Raw genomic sequence first — 8,604 nt, forward strand, 5'->3', positions numbered from 1 at the left:
GCGGGAAGGTGTGAGGGGATGGGGACGGCCGCTCCCTCCCGTGAGGGCCCTGCCCAGGGCTGGGGAGCCCAGAGGAGCGTCTGCTCCCCCCGACCCGCCTTGGGGAGCGAGGGCAATGGAGAAGGGACAGGTGACGGCCTGCCTGGCATCGTCTGTGTCTGTAGCTTTGGAGTTCAAGCCCTGAGGCAGAAACCTGCATCTGTATGAATTTAGTGGTTGTGCAGACTCTGGTGTATGCTCCTTGAACCCGCAGGAGTGTGGAATAAACCTTGTTACCTAAGGCTGTACCATGTCCTGGGTGCGGTTGTCTCTGCTTGGTGTCAGCTGTTCCCCACCTGAGAGAAAGGGTGCTGGGTCATGGTCACGGAGGGTATAAATGTCTGGCAGGGTGCCCAGTGCCTGTGACAGCAAGCGCCGGGAGTGCTGACGCTCAGAGACGAGGGCTCCCATCTGAGTTGAACGTGTCCGGCGACTCAGTCACCGTCTTCCCCCAGATTCTCTGAGAAAGTGAGTTTCTCACAAAGGAACTGCTTTCTGGATGGGGTATAGTTCATATGTGTGTGAAAACGTTCACTCTGAGGCTCATAGTGGTGATGAGGAAGAGTGTTTTAAAATGGCTGGTGGAAATGATCTAGTTTAAAGCTTTATTATGCTTTTTCCAAGGAGGAGGGGAACCCAAACCAACTAAACAGTTGTAAGGAGGAAAAGTAAAATGATGCAAGGCGCAGTCTGTGACAACGCAATATACATCAGTATGTGGCTGTGGGAAGTAGATGTTGTCTAATTTCATCTTGTTCTATGAGGTTTCCAGTCAAACTTTGCTCATATACGTCAATGCCTTCAAGATCCTTGGTGCTTGGCTGAAAAAAAAAACCAAAACAACCACCAGGCACCTAATAAAAATGGTATCTGTTAAATGCATCTTCAGTTAAAATCTTTTAAGGCTTTTAGTGAGAATGAACCTGCTTGAAGGACGTTATGGGGCCCCGAACGGTATGAGGACAACTGTTAAGGGTAGAAAAGATGCGGTTGTTAGCAGAAAAACTTTTTGGCTAGCAGAAGCTGAGGAGGTGAAGGTCATACTGGCCTGAGGGAGCAATCCAGATGGCCTAGTGGGACAGTCTTGTTTGGATGACTTACCTTCACCTGTGATCAACCGCAATTTACATTCTTTATTCTTTGATCATTAATCATTATTTTTTAGTGTCATCAAATGCTGTGATAAGGGGTGACCCAAAATGTCTTGGGCAGAAGAATGGTGAAGCAGCTGACAGCCTGTCGGTGATGGTGACTTGTAAGAGCTCTTCTGATGCCGAAGGGGGGAAAAAATGACTTATCTTGAGAGTTGCCATTACTTTTGAATGAAATACTTTCTGGAATTACGTGCTATTCAATATATTAAAAATATATGATATTAATACACGGTTAGATTGTACATAAATATTACGTATATTGAAGAACATATATATAAAAGAAAAGCCAATGACAAAAGTGTTCTGAGAAGAAGAGTCTGGTAAGTGCAGTTGCTGCAGAAGAGGGAAGAAGCTGCTCAATCCACCTAGGTAACCCACTTAGCTTGGTCTTGCTTTGCCTGTGAATTCTTTGGGCCCTCGGAATACCTGCATAGGAAGAGTCCCTGAAAGAAAATGTTTTGTTGTGAGATGTCTCCTGTTCCTTGGCTCACAAGTCTGTCTTGGTCAGCAGCCTGACAGAGACAGACTGGTTGTCTGCCCGCCAGTTCCAAGCAGCGCCTTCAGGAGCCCCTGAAGATACCCATTGTCACACCTGACTATGTTAAATACATAGCTGCTAGCCTTGTGCAGTTGCCCCGGGGGGGTCTGAAACTTCCCGGGCTGTTGAATTGAGTATGCAGGCTTTTTTTCTGAGAAGCAGTTGTTTGTTTTGTGGCTATGTTGAGTCACAGGGTGCTGCAGTCCCTGATGGCTGAGACCTTTTTCAGCACAGTGGTTAACTTAATAGCTTCCTTAAGCTTCCTCTTTGGCTTCCAGCCTTCCCAGGTGGTTTCCCTTATTTCTTTGCAGGAGGGTGGGCTCTTGGGCCTGCGGGGTGCTTGGGCAGGAATGTGCTGTGCTGCTGCTTTCTTTGCCTCTTTGATGGACTAGATTGTAGGAACCGTCTGCGAAGTGCACCCCAGCAGAATACCAAGTTGCGCTCTGGATTTGCCTGTTTATGTCCTGCATAGTGGGAGGACACAGCGACTATGCAGTTTGTTTCCTCCACAGCATATATTGTCAGGTAACAACATGTGCTTTATTAAAGCTAATCTCTTTGAATCTGTCAACTTGGGCACCATAGTCCAGGGGCTATGTAGATGGAGAGTCTGGATTTCACTGTTGTATGTCTGCTGGGCCACTGTCATGTGAGATGGAACAAGGCATATAAAAATGAGTTTGTGGTGTTCGGTTGTTGTCTGGGCTGTGGTATGGAGCAAGTTGAAGATGATACTGGACTTGTGCTTGAACTTTTTTCCTGCCAAGAAAAATAAATCTGTTCCCGTTTGTTTCAGGAGGGCAGAAGCTTGTTCCCAGTGCAGCAAGTATGGTCCGAGAAAAGGGAGGAGAAGAGCTCCTTTTAGGAACAAAATGTTCTTGTACTTTGTTGACTCTCTGACATTACAGACAAGGGAGACCAGTTGGTGCACAATAGCTTTTTCTCTGTACTGGGCTGCCTCAGCAAGGCACGTGCTTGTAAGCAAAACGCAGCGTGTACGGACAGCAGTGTTGAGGATGTTGCTTCTGTTGGGTTGCGTCGTGGGTTGCATTTGATTCTTAAGTACTGGACTAGGGATGACCAGCTTTATAGGGAGTATATAAGTGTATTTTTTCCTATGTGATTAATTTTTTTTTTCCTGTGTGATATAGGGAAAAAGAGCAGAAAAGTGTGACCAGCTATGCTAATACCAGAGGAATGCAGTACGGCCAGCAGACTACTTGCTATTAGAAAACTAGCTTCCCCCATCACGTAGGTGTTCCTTAAAGTACATTGACTTGCTTCTGAATTGCCTTACCAAACTAAGCAAACTTTGGAAACTGCTTACCTCTGCCTCTGGCTTCCCTTTCAGTGTTATAGAAGGATCTCTGGCACCATGTTAACGTGGTTTTTTTTAAATGTTGGATTACCGCTACAAAGGCATCTCCAGCAGCTGTTTACTCCCATGAGGAGCTAGTCTGGGCTAGTCACCTGCTGTGCCGATGCTTGTGAAGTCACTTGCCACAGAAATCTGTCTTATTGCTAAAATGCCGGAGACTGCCTCTTGTGATCACCACAGCGTGCTGCTTTTCTCCCTATTTGTTTTTAAATATCATCAGATAGCTTCCAACTTTAAATTTAGTGTGTCTTTATGTCTTGGTCTCATTTTTCCTCTCTCTTAGTCCGTTGCCTCTTTTATAAGCTCTACCACGAGTTGGGGCTGATAAGGCCCATGCAGGCACGCTGTTCGAGCTCTCTCGCCAAGCAGTGGAGAAATCCAACCTTTCCAAGTGCTTTGTCTTTCATTAAAGCCCATAGAGGACCACTATCGCAGAGCAATCTGTTTCTCTATTTCCATCAGTTTGTAGAAAATCTGGAGGGCTAGTTTAGACTGTGTCTATATATTTGGCTGTAGTGATGAGCCCCCTGAGTGATGATCTCTGCTTGACAGATTGTAGCTCACCTTGTTGAGAACTGATTCCAATATTCTGCTTTTTTTTCCAGTTTGCTGGTTTTTTTGGGGGTGTGCCTAGCTCCCTGAGACAGTAGGGTTGACTTGTCAGCAACACTTGTACGGACTGCGTTGCTTGCTCTTTCTCATGGGATAACATTTCTTGTATTTTTAAAGTGTGTAGTGCATGCTACTTGTGAAATATTAAGAAATGAGCTAGGCTGAGGGAAGTGAAGTTATTAGGTCACACTTGTGTTAAGAAACAGCCTGGCCATAAACTAGCATCATGTTACTGTGTATTTTTGGGCTAATGGTTTGTTGATGGCCACAAGCACTTTGAACGCACCCCCGATCTCTTGAGACTCCTTAATTGTCGGACTTGCAGTTAGCAAAGAAAGTATTTCTTGGGTGGTTGGCTTTGCCAGTTGCACTGTAATGCAGAACAGATGCTTGAAGCTGTAGGTGTTTTTCACACCCTGTAAGTCATCCATCTGGGTTTGATAGCAGCCCCTTGTAACAGAAGCAATTTCTAATAGCTCAGTATGCCGCCCTGCAGGGAACGTGCTTTTGCTAGACAAGGGTGCAATGTTATTCGGTAGCTAGGGGCGAAGCCAAAGGTACTTGTGTTGCACATGACCCTGGCGATGTGGATGGACTTAAACTTGAGAATAATATACCTGGAAGGGAAGGACGGACCTTTTGGTGCCTGTGGGTCAAACTAGGTCGTGGGTGGGATGGACTGTTATGTCCTGTCCCAAGTACGCCAGGCTGCAGCTTCTGCCCATGAACCACCATCGGGATTGCATGTGGTGCTGGGTATAAGGGCAGGGAAGGGGAAAGGAGAATGTGTAAGCTAATAAATAAGTGAATCATTGTGGGCTTTTGACTGTTACCTCTTTAACTCGCTGGCCTCTGAAGCAAGCTTTGCTGACTAATGTCGTTGCACCGTGTCAATAAAGGCGTCTACCTGTGTAATTGGTATCCTTCAGGGACTGCTGGGCAGAGAAGGAACCGAGAGCTCTGGAGTGAGAGAGTAACTCTGAAGGCTGCCAGCTCAGATGTTAACAAGAAGCTTGTCCTGGAGATGTGCCTGATGTGAATGACGCACCCTTGTTTACAGGGCTTGGACTGACTTTTGGAATAGTGTTTTAGCAAATCTGCTGTGTAATCTTGAAGTAAATCCTTGGGCTGTATTAACCTAGACCCCAGTCCTATGAGGGCTGTTAGATGTGTTTTCCACAGATTTAATAATCCAGGCTCCGTGCACATAAGTAAGGTTGGCAGAGCTGAGGGTTACCCTCTGCTGGGATTGCATTGCTAATTAACACAGCATCTTTCTGATCAACAACTCTGATCTGAAACTGCTCTCAACTTCACAGCATGCGAACACTGGGATTTCTGATACTGTTGGTAAGCAAACACTGTTAAAGAGGTAACGGCAGCTGTGTTTAGAGCTTGCCTTAACGTGACAATTTGTGAAGCTGGTGTAAAAAGCTGCTTGGTATTTCTGTTGCTGATGCCCTTGGTGTTTTCCTGCAAAGCTGGACTCTTTGTTGTTCTTTGGATACCTGTCCACCAGGAAGGACTTGCTATACAACTCGTGTGCAGAAGAATTTGGAAAGCTGCTTGGAGGCAGTGACAAGGATGTCCCATCGGAATGAGGAAAAGATGGCATGGGAGACCACAGAGGACCTTTTCCCCTCACTCGGATGTGGTTGCTCCCCTTGGTAGTGGTGTTTTCCTCTCCTCCTCGCACGAAACAACCCAGTAATTGGCATGCAGATTTTACTGTGTTAAACAACATAGCATTGCATAGGAGGTGCTATGAAACTTTTGTTGTTACTAAGGTTTGGAGAGCCTCCAAGGAGGAGCGCTCACCTGAACTAGCATATAAACTTTTGCTCTGAGCATGACCTGGCCTTTCAATAGGGGAACACCAGTGATCTAACTCCATATGACTGCAGCTTTCAGTCATCGTCAGTAATTCTCTCCTCTTCTGAATAATCATCAAGCATTGCTATTAAGCCAGAGGTGATGTAAAGATGATAAACGGGGTGAAAGGCAAAGCTTCATCTGTTAGGTAAACAAGGGAAGTCCCTGAAGTGTTCCTAATAACTTGACTTGTGATTGAACCTAACAGAGTATCTCTAGGTGTGCTTTCATGAAACAACATGTCAAGCTTGGCTTTGGAGACAGTTGCCTATCTGGCAACTATCTTATCTGGAGATGAGAAGTGGTTTTGACATCTCTCATAAATAATGTGTGTTTTTTTTGCATCTGAGGTGTAACTGGATCTTTCTCAAGTACTGCATAGATCCTATATATGTGGGCATTGCTTAGTGATACATAAGTGAAATTGATCTTTTGGCCATTTTGTATAGGCTGCGACTTGCTGTGTGCTTGTTTTTAAGGTGCTGATAAATTAGAAGCCTTTCCTATGAGGATGTGGAGGGAGACCTTCTCAGGGAAAGGTTTATATGTTTTCCTTGCCTAATGAAGTGTGGTATCTTCAGACTGTGCCTTGTGTGATTAAAGCATCCAAGCTGCTTTGTCCTGAGCAGTTGGAATACCAGAATTTCGAAGTCAGACCTGTGGTTGTGTTTGTGTAGCTTCTGTGATTGTGCTGCTTTCTAACTTTACATGTTAGTTCAGTGGGGTAGCTTCAGCTGCAGAACTATTTTTAATCTGTTTAGGAGCCCAGTGTTTTATACTCATTCCCTAAAACTGCTTCAGGAATCCCTGCTAAAGACTTGGGTCTGCACCAAGGTATTCAAGACTGCCTGCTCAGCACCAGCTCGCAAGCTGGGAGAAGCCGCTTAGATTTGTGTCGCTGTTACTGGTAAGTGATAAATCCAAAAGACCTGCTTTTTGCTCATCTCCCGAATAGAATGGAGGCTATGGCTTCTAGTTTTGTTTCATGCTTTTTGATCTCTAATACACAAACACATTGTTTTCCCCTCTGTGGGATGGATCAGCTTATGTTGTGATAGTTCTCTGTAGCATGAAGCTGTTCTTTAGCATAGGAACCAGCTGAAACGGCGGTGGATGGTGCAAATCCCTAGCTAGCAGGAAGGAAGCGAAATTATTCACATTGTTGCATGTGATGTCTCTTTTGTTTTCCAAACTGGATATAAACAACCTTTTCACTTGATCAAAGATCAAATTTTGGCTTTCACGATAGTGCCTTTTTTTTTTCAGATGCCTGAGAATAAGTGGAAGGATTAGATTAAGTAAAGTTGGGTAAAAATATCTTGCTGCGTGATTGCTGGAAGCTGCTTAGTTTTTGGAAATATGATGGATTGAGGGAAGAAAACTGACATAGAGGACTTAAAACTAGTTTGCTCTAGCATCTGGTAGACGTGGGCCCTTATGAATGCCCAAAGGCTCCCGGCCAGGAGCGGAGCAAGACGGGGAGCTGGTCTCACTCTTGCTGGCTTTATGAAGAGGCTTAAATCCTTTGGGAGATCTGACACCGAAAGTAAAACTGCCCCCGCTATTGACTTGTGGAGCACAAGTCAGCTGTTCCCTGGAACGCTCAGTGCAGCCTTTGTACGAGATGTCACGCTGGTGTCAAGCTTGGGGTTGTGCTCCCATCTCCTGGGAAGGCATGGGTAGAGGACAAAGGGAACTATCCTCTCCAGTCTTTCTCGTTGCCCCTCTCCCTGCCCCCAGTCCCCCAAGTTGGGTACTGAGGCTTTCTGGAGTTAAATGAACCTGTGGACCAAGAGTCAGGCTACTCTGGAAGCAGGAAAATAGAGTAGATAAATGCATCTAGGCAGCAGAAACTTGAGTTACATTATGCTGCAATTTCTGTCTGCTCTGGGAAGAGTCCACTACCTCCTTTGCACAGCGAAGTGTCAAAAGATACTGCTGTACAGAAGGATGTTGCAAGCTTTTGAGCATTACGAAGGGATGTCTCAATAACCTGCGTCCTCATGGCTTGCGCTGAGGCTCAGACTTTCTGATGCTGTCTAGCATGAACTTGTAAATGCAGAATTTCTGTAGCAAGAGCATTGTGAAGGGAGTGTTACATGCTCTTTCTAAGCACCAAACAGAAACCCTTCTTTCAGGTTTTGCAAAGCAAAAATTGGCACTGCTAGGTTTTGATTACCCATTTGGGAGGATTTGGGAGGTAAGAACTAATTTTCTCAGCTAGTGTATATGGCTGAGACCATTAGCCAAGTATGGTCTTTACTGTTTTATGTAATAAGTGACTTACCTGCTTACGAAGTTTTTAATTACTTGAATACAGTGGTTGAAGGCTGGTCAGAGAATGATTGTGTCAATGTATTTGCGGATCTGCCTGTACCTTCAAATCCATTTAGTAGTAGAAATGTAGAAATGGAGATATTGTGAATGCTTTCTTCCTTGAACAATGTTTCATTTTGGTATTTCCCAGAACTTTTATGGCCATAGTACCGCCGAAGAGAACGTGTAGCTGGAAAGTACTGGGTTACTACTACTGGTAAAATTAGTTCCTGGAACAGCTCTTGCCTTAGCAGCAGCAGCAGAACTGAGACCACAAGTGAATATATTGGCAGCGTAGGTTGTGATTTAGCAAGACTTGGTATAGTCAGCTTCCTGGGAAATTACATGGTGGAGATAATGCCATGAGTCAGGATACTGACCCTTCAGAAGGGAACTGCATCCCCAAATACCCCACAGCCCTGTTGGAGGGGAGAGGTGGAAACTGCATGGTTTAACATTGGTCTGGGTCCTTTCTGCGCAGGCCAGCCAGGGTCATCTGTGTGCTGTTAAAGCAAAGTATGCTTCAGTTGTTAAGGTTTGAACAAGGTAATATCTTGATCTTTTGATATGAGCTCATTTCTGCCAGATCACCTGTCTGTCTTGGAAGTGCCTATTACGACAGTATTCCTAGAAATAGGATTAAGTCTCATGGGGGAGGAATTAACATGCATAATGGGGAGCCACAAAGTCAGTCC

Source organism: Cariama cristata, unplaced genomic scaffold (genome assembly GCF_000690535.1).
Source record: "Cariama cristata isolate BGI_N322 unplaced genomic scaffold, ASM69053v1 scaffold11606, whole genome shotgun sequence".
NCBI classification, from domain to species: domain Eukaryota; kingdom Metazoa; phylum Chordata; class Aves; order Cariamiformes; family Cariamidae; genus Cariama; species Cariama cristata.